Below are 12,462 nucleotides of genomic sequence, written 5' to 3' on the forward strand. Positions count from 1 at the left end.
AATAGCAAAAATCAACTTTGAAATTGTTAAACTAAAAGCAGAAAAACGTATTCTTTTCTAAATTCATCACCACCACCTCTACTAATACCACCCGCCACTACTACCAACAACACCGCCACTACTTATACCACCACCACTACTACTACTACCACTACCGCAACCACCACCAGCACAAACACTACTACTACCACGATCAGTTATTTTTGCTAACAACTCCGATTTCATCAGAGTTACCCATTTCAGTAGTTTCAAAACCGGGGAGACTCAGGAAATTGTTTTCTAAGGAACAATAAATCAAACAAATTTTCTATTAAAAAGAGATGGAAATATTTTTTGATCTATTTTATCTCAATTCCGTATCCGATAGAGCAGATCGTTCGAACTAACCTCCCCTAGCTCTTCGGAAGTTTTTGGGCGTTTCTGTAAATTGAAAAACTAAATAGCACATTGACAGTCAAACTCTCATAAAAAGCAAAGAACTTTTGAAAGATGAAAAGAAAAAATTTTCATTTCAGATAATTTTTTTGTTTCTTTAAAAACACTCCGAAAAGTAAAATGGACCACACGTAAAAATTGTTGACATCTTCTCTACCTGGTACCTTAGTGCTACTAATTAAGAGCCTTTAATGGCAGCCTTTAACGTTCGCTTACGTGTTAGTCGCGAGTGCAAAAAGTTTCAAAAAATCTTTATTCAAGTTCGAAAAGATACTTTAAATCTAGCTGGTAGCACATGTACAAAATTGAAAATACGAATTGGTCTATTATGCTCATGAAACATTGAAATTCATAAAAATTTTTGGAAAAATTTATTTCAAATTTTTAGTGTCAGTATTACAATTACTGCTACAGTTATCTCTAGAAGTCCAATTCTAGTTTTCCTAATAAAACAAACAAAACATAAATGAACGGTGACGAACCATGGGTAATGGTTAGTTTCCAAAAAAAATTTTAAATTTGTCTTGGCATCGGGGTTCGTGTTTGTGTGTGTCTGTGTTTGTGCGCGGTTGTGTGGGTGTTAGTAATTTGCGCAGTATATGTGTTTAAGGGATAGAGAGAGTTAGTGCCTTTAAATGTTAGACACAAAAAGGGCAGAGTACAAAAACTATCAAAAATATTAAATTTCTAGAAATTAATTTGTTACAAATTGCGGCTTTGAATCTGTGCAAAACCAGAATTTGAATTTTTAAATCTCAACGGTAAAACGCAGAGATTTTAAAAAACTAAATTTTATTTTTCTCATCAAGCTTCAAAAATGACAAGTTTGCGAGGAACTTCAGAAAGTTTCTTTTCAAAGTTTAGTGTCAGTATTACAATTACCGATACCGTTGGCTCAAAGAGTCCACACATAGTTGTTTAGAAAAAAGCACAGAAGACATAACTGAACGGTGACAAACCTCGAGTAAAGATAGTTGACAGAAAGAAATTATTCTAAAACGTTTTTATAGTGTTGACGTTTGTATTTGCGTCTAGTCTGTGTGTTTGTAGGTTTTGTCTGTGTCTTTCAAATTGTATTACACTCTTTTCTAGAATGTGTTAGAGTTTTTGTTTTTGTCTGCCAAAAAAAGGCTGCGTGTTTTGGTGTAATTTTCTCCCGTGCATATAAGTTGCTTTTGGATAATCGCATTGGTATTTCTGACAGGAATTAATGGTTGTTTTTAGCAAAATTGAGAGGTATTTTATAATGTGCTTCGCACGGACCCGCACGAGCCATCTTGTTGAGGTATCAAAAACGTTTAAGAACAGCTAATGAGTTTAACGAGACGCAGTATTTTGTGGCTGGTTACACTTTCTCTTAGAAATTCGTTCTGCCTTAGCCGCGTATGTTCTGATTCTTCGTTTTTAATCGTTTAAGTAATATATGTAATTATAAAGCTTTGGTTGCTCATCCGTTTTTTTCGTGAAAATAGGGGCTTGGGGTTTATATGGGGCGTTTTAATTATTGTCTTCCATAGCTTAACTGAGAAAATAAATGCCGCTTTCGTCGGTTAAATCAGTGGATTCTTACTCTAAATATTTAAGTTTTCTAATTGCTTAATCGAATGCGACTGGTTTTGGTTGAAAAAACCTTGATTTGTCGACGGGTTTTAGGATGTGCTAAAATCAGCGGCCATGTAATCAACTGATACGATAAGCAAACAAAAACTTTTTAATTGCTCTTGAACGAAATTTGAATCAATTATTGTGAACGTTCTCGTCATTAGCTTGACCGTTTTGATTTCTGGAGTGACTTTTACGCCCTTGACTGTTGAGTTTTGTGTGATCTATATTTCTCTCCTTTACAATGTTAGCGGTTGAACTCAATTATTTGTAATATAATACTATAGTTCAATTGAAAAGCGCCAAAATATGTGTCATTTTTCTCTTTAAATCTTTTCAGTCGTATATAATAACCTCTAGTGACGTCATTGGAGGCGCCTTAGTGAACTTTAACCTGAGTTTCCTCTTCCTCCAGAATACTTCCCCCTCCCGCGAACGCCGTCGGAAGCAGGCTGTAATAGATTGGAGCTCGCACTAGTCCATCTCTCTGCAATTCTTTTGACGTTAGTCCGTTATGTTTAATTGCTCTCAAATGAAGTTTGTAGCAATTATATTAGTCCTGTTGGCCTTTTTAATACGATTTTTCGCTTGACCGATTTTTTGTCTGTCCGATTTGACTTTTTGTCCTCAAAAACGGGATAAACAGGTAGCGCCCAGCGGGCATTAAGTTCTCTTATTTGCAGACATACTTATGCAGACATACTTATGTTGTGACATACTTATGTTGTCATACTTATGTTGTGACGGGCGGTTTGCAGAGCGAAGGGCGGTTGACCCCCCCCCCCCCGGATGCACCCCCGCTGCGTTCAACTCGCACCACTCCAATTAAGCTAAAGCTAGCCTCACTAAACCGTAGCTAGCTACTGATGAAGCCAACCGCTCGCCGGTCGTTTGAGAGCAATTCGCTCCGACGTTAGTAGGTTATGTTTCTTATTTTGTATCACTGCGTCAAAGTGATATTATAGATGCTTTAGTTGGGTCTCATGAAATTTGGTTAAACAGTATCTATGATCAAATTTTGAGTATTTGAGAAATTTATTCTACCATAATATTATTTATCGTAGTCGCTTGTTTAAAAAGCTATTTTCTATCAACTTCGATTGATATTTGATGTTCATTATTTTATCTAGTATGTTTACTTGGATTCAATTTGGAATATTTCAGTAGTTGGCAATCCCAGGGTTTTTGTGTAAACATGATGAAGTAGTTTAAAGTCTAAGAACTGTCTTAGAGACAGGGTTTTGTGTTAATGATCTGTGAAGGATGTATTTTTTAACATTGAGCGATAGCTAGACTATTGGTCTCATCCTTACTCCTCGATTTTTGTTCCGAACATATGATTTTTGCTACGAAGTCCTTGAGTACTTTAGCTCGCGTCAGCAAGTCACTGGGCGAGTTTGTTTTTACAATACTACCACTCAGCAGCTTAATTTTTGTTCTCTGCCTTATTTGTTCGCATAGTATTTATGGTTTTGTAGGTCAATATAGCCGTCAATTTTTTAGCACGCTGGAGTTGACACATTCAATAAAAATGAGCTTTGATTTCACTTGGTAAATCGAAATTCAGACTGTAAACTGCAATCAAATTCAAAAGCGGCCACACAAATTTGACAATAATAGGTCTTTACCGCCGCTTGAAAGACTTTAATATCTGCAGTCAACTTCAGGACAATCGCAGCCATTTTCTTAGAGAACAAGCTTTCACAGCCCAATTGATTTGATTGATGTCCAATGATTATTGGAAGCCATGTGCATGCAATCTTCGTCATTTTTCTGGGAAATATTTTTGTTTGCTTAGATGTTTTTTAATTTGAAGTTATTTTCCAGTAAATGTGATCATTTTTCCGCCTAAGAGAACTAAAGACTCCCCCCCCCACGCCTGAAATTCTATTGATGTTATTGATTTGACTCAACGAATTGAGCGAGCCTTTCGGTGAATTATGTGGTTTGTTTTTGATCCTACAAAATTTTGCTTCCTTCTGAGCATAATTTGCTTTAAGTGAAGTTTCCAGTATCAAAGACAATTTGACTGTCCTCGATTTCGCCAGCTATGTTGTTTGATTATCTGAAGATTGTAGTACATATTTTTCTAGAATACGTTTATTTCATACATGCTATTTCAGGCGATTGTTCTCGGTTTTAAAAGACGTCATTTGAAGTCGATTTTCGCTGCAAGGAAGGAAGCCATGTAGTTCGAGAAAGTTTTTTCTGGCCTTTTGAAGTTTGCGGCTTATTCGATTAGGGTACGTGTCATTTTAATGACGTTTCTGTTTAGATAATAATAATAAGCACTGATTCTGTTACTCTTGTGAACTGCAAGGAAACATATAAAAGACACCTTCAATGCACCAATTTGTAATTATGCGTAGAAAAGAATTTTTGAGCGGCTAATGTGGGTCGGATTGCAAACTGAGTCAAATTCTATTATTTTTAATTTCTAATAGCAATTTCTAATATTTTGAGTGCGTCTCTCTGGAAAAAAGTGGCTTCTATTTGTAGTTCCACAGTTAATTTGGTACAAGGTCATTCAGTGAGAGCTAATAAAGCGTTTTCTTCGGACTTCAGAAATTGAAGAAAGAACATCGAGGGATTAAAACCTATCATCTGATCAGCCTGTTAATAAGTGGGAGGATTTGTCATTAGGATCAGCAGGGTCTTAATCAGAGTAATTATGTGCACTAATTCAGGACAAATAGAAGCTGTCTGATAACTTGTTTGTTGAAACAATCGCCTATCCGTTTAATTCAATTTGCCGTGGGATTGATTATTGATTGCTGGGGCATAGGTTAATCTAGTTTTAACTCTAATTTTTGCTCCTCGCTAGCTATTTTTAAAATTCTTCCGCTCACATATTTTATGCATTTTTACACACTTGAACCGTTTTCAGTTTGCCGAGTTGTTTAAGGGACGAGAAACTATGTTGTGCGAAGCCCGTTTTGGAGCTAGCGTTTTCTCGTCCGGAAAATTTGTTCTAATTTTGCTCATCTCCCTAACCCGGATAACGTTTCTTTTGTGATCAAGCTTTAGGGAAAATAAAAAAAGTCGGTTTTTAGTGTTCTCTGACTATCCTCGCATTTTATTAGCTTGTCCGAACATAAACTTCCGTCTTCAACATTTCTTCTGTTGAACATAAAGTCAACAGATCTAGTCCTTTTCTTTGAAATACTCAAACGGTTCCGTCAGTGGAGATGCGAATTCTATACTCTGTAAAAAACACCGTTTTTTAGTCAGAAACACTTGCTTTTGGTCAGTTTTGATTCTTGAAAAATGAAGCAATTTGTTGTAGAAGTTGACTACCTGTACTTTTGGAAATTGTATTGTTGCAAATGAAATGGTTGTAGTTCCACGGTCTTTTTTACGGCGTTTTTAGCCTGACCGGTTTTTTTATCTACAGCTTTTCGGCCATCAAAACGGGATAAACAGGTAAAACACGGAGTGCATTAAGTGGCTGAGCAGTTCTTTTAGAGACTTACGCCTAACTATTCTCTAAGTGTGTCGAGGAGACAAATTCATGGTGTGAAGGGCGGTTTTTAAGTGTTTGACACCGCCGCCCCATACATCACCTCTCACCGTAATCCCTCTCGTAATCCCCTAACTCCTCACGCTCGACACCCTCGAGTCCCCCCACTCCGCTCACACCACATTACCTTCCCCTACTCCACTTCATCCTCCCCTGCTTTTCATTTGACCGTGGACCCTTAAGCTTGACCCCCTTTAGTTCAGCTTAAGCCAGCCTCTACAAGCTGCAGCTAGCTAACGAAACCAAGCGCTCGCGATTCATATGAGAGCGATTCGACCTTAGTCGGTTACGTTTAATTTTTAGTGATTGAATATTCGTTCGTTTTAGTAGCCGCCGTCTCGACGGCTATGGTTTAGGCGCTCTTTTCTACCCTCTTCACCTTTTGATCACGGTGTTCTTGTTTACATAAGTCACGCTTTTCACGTTTGTCTCCTGGCTTACCTCACTCACTGTTTTATCCGAATGGATTTAACTTCTTTCGCTCATTGAATTATACAATCTGGTGAATACGGCCAATGTCAAAAGTTCAAAATAAAGGAAATGGAATAAAACGATTAGTTGCATAAAATGCAATTTTCAAATTTATCTTTAATAAACGCACAAATCGTATTTTATTGCGTAAATCGTGCTCACGTAGCACTTTGGTATCATAATATATATTGCAGAAAATCAGTAAATGTCAGCTTGCTAAACAGATTTATTGCTAAAATTGAAATTTTTGACTTAGATTTTTAATAGCCGCCCTCATCTTCTCAGCCGACTATTATAGCGCTCCTATTTTTTTTACTATTCAAAGAATTTGAATTGTATTAGGGCGCTGTGTTTTTTTTAAGATGTGTTCACACATTTTTCAAGGACTTTGATCTTTCAAAACGGGATAAACAGGTAAAGCCCAGCGGGCATCAAGTTTCATTAGAGACCCAAAGTGAGCTTCAGTATTGCTTCAAGTGCTTCAAGAGTGGTGCAGCTGTTTGGGCGGCTTTAATTCAAGGTTAAGAGTCATTTTTAGGAGTTTTTGTGCTCAAAATGATGCAATTTTTCATAATTTTCGTGATTTTTTGAGTTTTTTGTTTGATTAGTCTTAGGTTGAAGTATTTGATTAAGGTAAAAAGTTGATGAAGGCCTTTTTCGAGACAAAATTACTTGTTGTGACCATTTTATGAGCTATATGTTGTGGTACTACAAACACAAACACGCAAAATGATACTTATTTTTGGAATTTTTTTCAAGTATTTTTTGATAAATTTTGTCATTTTCTGAGTTTTTCCCGCTTCAGGGGCCCGGGAATTTCCTTTAAAGTTTGATAGCGCACTGTATACTTTTTAGTTACAATGGATTGTTTTTCAACAATTAATGTCTCGAGTTTTAGTAGTTTTTTTTTTGACAAAATCTGCAATTTTTTTTAAGGTTTCCTAAAGTTTTTGTCAGTTTTTGATATTTGTCCATTCTCAAGTGCAAAAAACCGATTGCGCGGTCTGATAAAAGGCTACTGAATGGTTGTCAGTTTCAATGGATTTGTTTTTCAACTATTTAACATTTCGAGTTTTTGGATTTTTTTTGGTAAATTTTGCGATTTTTTTCAAGTTTTCAAAACTTTTGTGTTTTATTCAGTTAATCTTGCCTCAGTAGCCATGTAACCTCATCCAGGGTTTGATAGTTTATTATTAAATTTTTGCTTGGGGTCAATTGAATGGTTTTCAACATTTTGATAGAACGAATTTCTATTTTTTGATATTTGAAATTTCTAAAAAAAAATTTTTGTCTATCGATCTTTGAGCCAATGATTTTTTTAAGGCTTGGAATTGGGTTACTGGATAGACTCTAGAGACACAGAAATGATTCTGAGCATAATAATATCACGATTTTCAGCAACATTTCAATAAAATTCGCAATTGATTTCATTTTTTTTTAATTTTTCTGGCTTTTTCGATTTAATCGATCTTCAAAGGACAATGAATTTTTTTCAGGTCTTGCTGATATAATACTGGGCCGATTTCAGAAACAAAAGTTAGTTTTGAAATAGGTATATATAAAGGGATCGAATTTTGCCGTAGGGGTTAAAAATTAAGAGTTTTAGCAATGAGTATATTTTTGTTTAGTTTGTTTGATTGTTTTAATTGTTCAATTTTTGAGATGATTTATTTTGCGTTTTAGCTGTCATTGTTAATTTGATCTGCTGGTCAGGTAGAGTACTTCTAAGTTTTTCATTCAATTCTTTGAATTGTATTTCAGGACTTGTCCTGTTATGTTTTTTACTTCGTCGAACTTTTTTTTCGCTTTACCCATTTTGCCGCTTTTTCGACATTTTGCGCGAAATCTTTTGACTTCTCTAGGCTAGTTTCACTCTTCTGTCATTCTGCTCAAAGTCCTTTTTAACAGCAGCTGCTCAGCAAAGCAATTCAAAATGAAGAGAGTCAGTATAAAAAAATCGAAGTCAGAAATAGAAACGGGATAAACCCATAAAGCCCATTTTTAGATGCCCGGTACTTGAACTTTGTTCTCATAATTTTTAGTTACTATCTATAATGCTTATTGGTATTGATACTGGACCCTGTAGCCTATCACCGAGAGACAGGAGTATGTTCAATTACGAACGAAATGACATCAAAATAAATCACTCTTAAAAATGTTTTTGTACAAAAATCAGTTTTTGTTGATATTTTCTTTTCTTTCAATCCCAATAGAGTTATGGGAATCAACGGCGGCTATTTTCCGGCAATCTGCCGGGTATGTTTTAAAATATAAAATGCAGTTTTCCATTCAACAATAAGAATAAGCTTCCAGTTTTGTCAGCATAACTATGTGATCCGATGTGCTGGTCAGCTTTTTAAATATCGTTTCTTTTGTGATGTGTATGTTATAATTGAAATTGACATAGTCACTGATCAAAAATGGGTCGTACAATCATCTATACATTCTACAAAACCGTTTGAATTGGAAGTTAGAATAAGTCAATATCGCATCACATATTTTACGCGCTCCTTTTGAAGTGTTCTTTTTTGGCATTTTCGCATGCTTTGTTTTGGTTTCTTTGAGTTATTGACTGGATCTTATTTCCGTGCTTTTGAGTCAAATCTGTAAAAGTAATGTCAGCCATCCAAATTAGTTGTTGAAATGGTTGGTTACAGTTTAACTTGGAGAATATTGAGTTGATCTCATTAAAACCGCACCCAATGTTTCTGAGCGTGTTAGTTTCAATAATAAATGGCTTTGATCACAAACCCAACGGATACAGGCGGCCCAGCCTTACCTGTCCACGAAAGATTGCAACTATTGATAGTCCGAAATTTCAACTTCACTAAACGATTATAATCTAATTAGCCTTCCTGAATTTGCACCGCAAATTTTGTATACAAACATGGAATTGTATGGTGACTATTTGAGTACTGTTTATGGACCTGTTGGTAAAATACGCCACCTGTGGTAAAATGTGCCACCTGTGGTTAAACAGAAGCAAGCGCCAGTTTTCTACCGCTGAGTAATCTTGGTCGTAAATAAAAACAATGGAATGCTTGTTGCTCTGCCTAGAACTTATCAAACGATGATTGTTCACACCTGTTCTGTAGATTAAAGTCACTATTCACTATTGGTGAGAAGTGTTCACAAATGACTAAATTTGGGCCCGTGTCGGGTTTAATTTAAATTGATTGGGTTTGTTGACAATAAGAGTTGAAAAGCGTATAAATCATGGTGAAATTTGGACAAAATGTAGGCTTTCATGGATTTTGAGGATATTTTGATGAATGGTTTTCAATTTATTCAAAATTTAAGTGCTAGAAAGATACCAAATAATAAGTTTTTCAATTGCGGAAGAATCTTTTTTGAAATACTTTGAGTCTATTTTTATGGCTCTGAAACAGTATCAATACATCTTTATGAATGACTTTTAATTTTAATTTTTTTCTGTAATTGTGTGGTGAGTGTTCATTTAATTCATTTTTGAACGATTTGTTTGTTTTTATGGTTATCTGCATCGTAATGTGTCTTCGGACAGCTTGAAGGGTTGTCAATTTTTGAAAGGCAGATAAACTTGCGCCTTGGAATTTGTGATGTGAACCCGTCTCTTGTCTTTCCTTCAAAGAGAAAAACCCATTTTTGCAGACAGATGCTTTTACTGCTTACAATTTCCACATCTCATCATCATCAATAACGAAATCAATTAGCGATCAATAGCACCTTAGTTGATGCCAAAGGAATTTCTCTTTTTTCCTTAAATTCTCCTGTAGGCTTAAACTGGAATTGGAAAAGGGAAGTAAAATTTTCAGGAATGTGTAATTGACCGAATCTCGTTTTGTCGAAAATTCATTTTTCTTTCGACTAGCATCTAGTTACATAAGTGTACATAAAGGAATATTTTATACGTCACACAAGGAGTAGATGGCATCGAAAATTGATTGCAATGATCATCCGATAGTTAACAATGATTTAGTTTTAAAGGTATCAACCTATTTTTTTGTACAAATTCGCGAGTGTGTTTGCTCAAAATTTTGGTCGTGAGAAAACTTTGAAAAATTGAAACTTTTATGCTAAATTGTTATTATGTTAATTGGTAGCTCTATTGAGCCTGTTGTTGACGGTCTGTCGGTATAGTTGCCCCCAAGTGACAAGTATCAAACAGAAGCTGGCATCAAAAGGGCCTTCTAGATTTAATCTCGTTAATGCATTCTGGTGCTTCACCAGAGTCTGTAATTGTTGCCACTGGCTACATGTGAACCGAAAGCAGATGAAAATGTTTTGCAAAAAAGTTGCACACTTGCAATATTATGCTAAAAATCTTGAATAGCGTAATTCGCACATATTCTGAACTGCGTGTTTATTACGTACACCGCAAATAAATAATTGCTCTCAAAGAAAATGGTTGGCATTTTTTTTGTCTTGTTGGCTTTTTTATGCCGTTTTTTGTTCAATCGTTTTTTCGTTTGAACGATTTGTCTTTCCATCCTCAGAAACGTAATAAGCTGATACGCACCGAGAGAATTAACTTGTTGCTCAGTGCGTTTAGAGCTTCTTAAGTAGGCCCTTAATTCACGCTTGGAGGCTAAAATTGATATTATGAATGAAAAGTATGGAAGGTTTGACCACATTGCCCGAGCTTAAGCTAGCTACTATGAAAGAAAAATAGTTTTAAAGATTTTATCGAAGATTTTAAAAACTATCAATCGAAAAGATGTTCAAATTAAATCGTCCAAAAATTTCACAAAAATTTTATGTGATTAGTAAAAATGTGAAATGGGGGTTACGAACTCCATAGCAGCCCTACTTTTTTGCTAAGCCAATATTAGCTGACAGGTATCTTTTCCGGAAAGATACAAAAGTGGCCTTGGTAAGATCCTGAAAAACAGAATAGGTTGTTGAAGCGATTTTAAATTCTCGAAGAAAATGAAGGCTTATTTTCGCTTTCTCGCGCAATCAGATCGCTTTCTCTTTACCTTCCTGCGTTTTGAAGCGATTTTTATGAGCATTTCATCTATATTTTATAAATAGCTATCTTCATCTTCTTAGCCGGCTATTATTGTATTCCCGTTTTTTTTTCAATCGAATGGACTTGGATTATTTTGGTTGTCTTTTTTGTAAGCTATGTTTACACTTTTTTCCATGACCGTCATTGCTTTTTGAATTTTCTGTCTTCCTTCTGCCGGTCTTAAATTTATCTTTGTAACAGTTCATAGAGGTCTTGTTCACGCTACATTTTTTGTCTTTCTTGATATTTATGTATCGGTGATTCCAACTTACCACAAAAATAATTGTAGTCAATTTTGGAATTGTTTGCTTTTTCCTCCAGAGGAAATGAAACATCGAATTTGGCGTCCAATGAAACATTTTAAAGCTTGCGCATTTGATGTTTATGGCTAAATTTCAGCAGCACAAAATTGGTTTTGATGCAATAAGCCTCAATTATTTTTAGAAACTGTTTAACTTTGGTTATTTGTTTCAAGTGTCTTGATTTTTCTGTGAAAATTTGTCTTCTCAAGAGTTGAAGTGGTCCGTTTAGATTTTCTTGAGCTTGCAGTTGTGTTCTTGCGTAAATGTTGATATTATGATATTAGTTTTCAAGACATTAAGACCAAAAGAGTACCGAGCAGCGTCCTTTCGCGAAGGATTTAATAGTAGTTCGAATAGGCTTTGTAAGACCTGAAAAACATGCAGCTCCAAGTTCGAGTTGCTCCAAGCTGATAGTTTTGTCCATCTTATAAAGGAATCCATTGAGAATTGACCGAATTTGTTTAATCTGATTTGTAAAATGTTTATTAGCCAGAAACATTTTACTGCTACTGTCGAGGTTTGGAACTTTTATTACTAGCCGCAAAGAAATATCTGAGGCTATTATTGGCTTTATCTTGGTTTTTTATTCAAAAAATTAGAATTGTATTGGGGACGCTGTCTTAAGATCTGTTCACACGTTTCCATGACTTTTGAAGTGAAATTGAAGTGATGATTTTGGTCACACTGAAACAGGAAGTGGAGCGGAAGAGCAAAAGAGTCTGATTCTAAAGAAATGTGAGAAAACGTTGTTGGAAGAAAAGGTTGGAAGAAAAATTCGCTTTCTCTGTAGTGGTTTTTTGTTCACATGCGGTGTTTTGTCATCGATGTTTACTGTATTTTTGGTTTTTTATCTGTTTTTTTTCTGAATGATTTTACCAATTTATTCATAATCCATTCTATGTATTTTGTTTTTTGTTTAGCCAATGAAATTTCTCTGAATTGTGTCAGGACTTATCCTGCTATGTTTTTTCGTTGTCAGGATTTTTGTTACGACCACATGATGTCACGATCACTTTGTTCATTCTCTCAAGCAATTTCAATTCAATTGCGAGGGTGACGTAATTTTTCACTCGTTTTGGATAGATTTTTCTGTTCATTCGCGTGTTTATGTTTTTGTCATACGTGACTTACTTCACTCTCCA

The 12,462-nt window shown here is 35.4% G+C and overlaps 1 protein-coding gene across 1 annotated transcript in view; it reads left to right on the top strand.

Annotated features, from left to right (window-relative positions):
- The window catches only part of LOC142336485 (uncharacterized), a 117,158-nt gene that overhangs the window by 100,307 nt on the left and 4,389 nt on the right, over nucleotides 1-12,462 (top strand). The window lies entirely within an intron of this gene.

Source organism: Convolutriloba macropyga, chromosome 3, assembly GCF_964194025.1.
Source record: "Convolutriloba macropyga chromosome 3, txConMacr16.3, whole genome shotgun sequence".
In the NCBI taxonomy this organism is placed as follows: Eukaryota; Metazoa; Xenacoelomorpha; order Acoela; family Convolutidae; genus Convolutriloba; species Convolutriloba macropyga.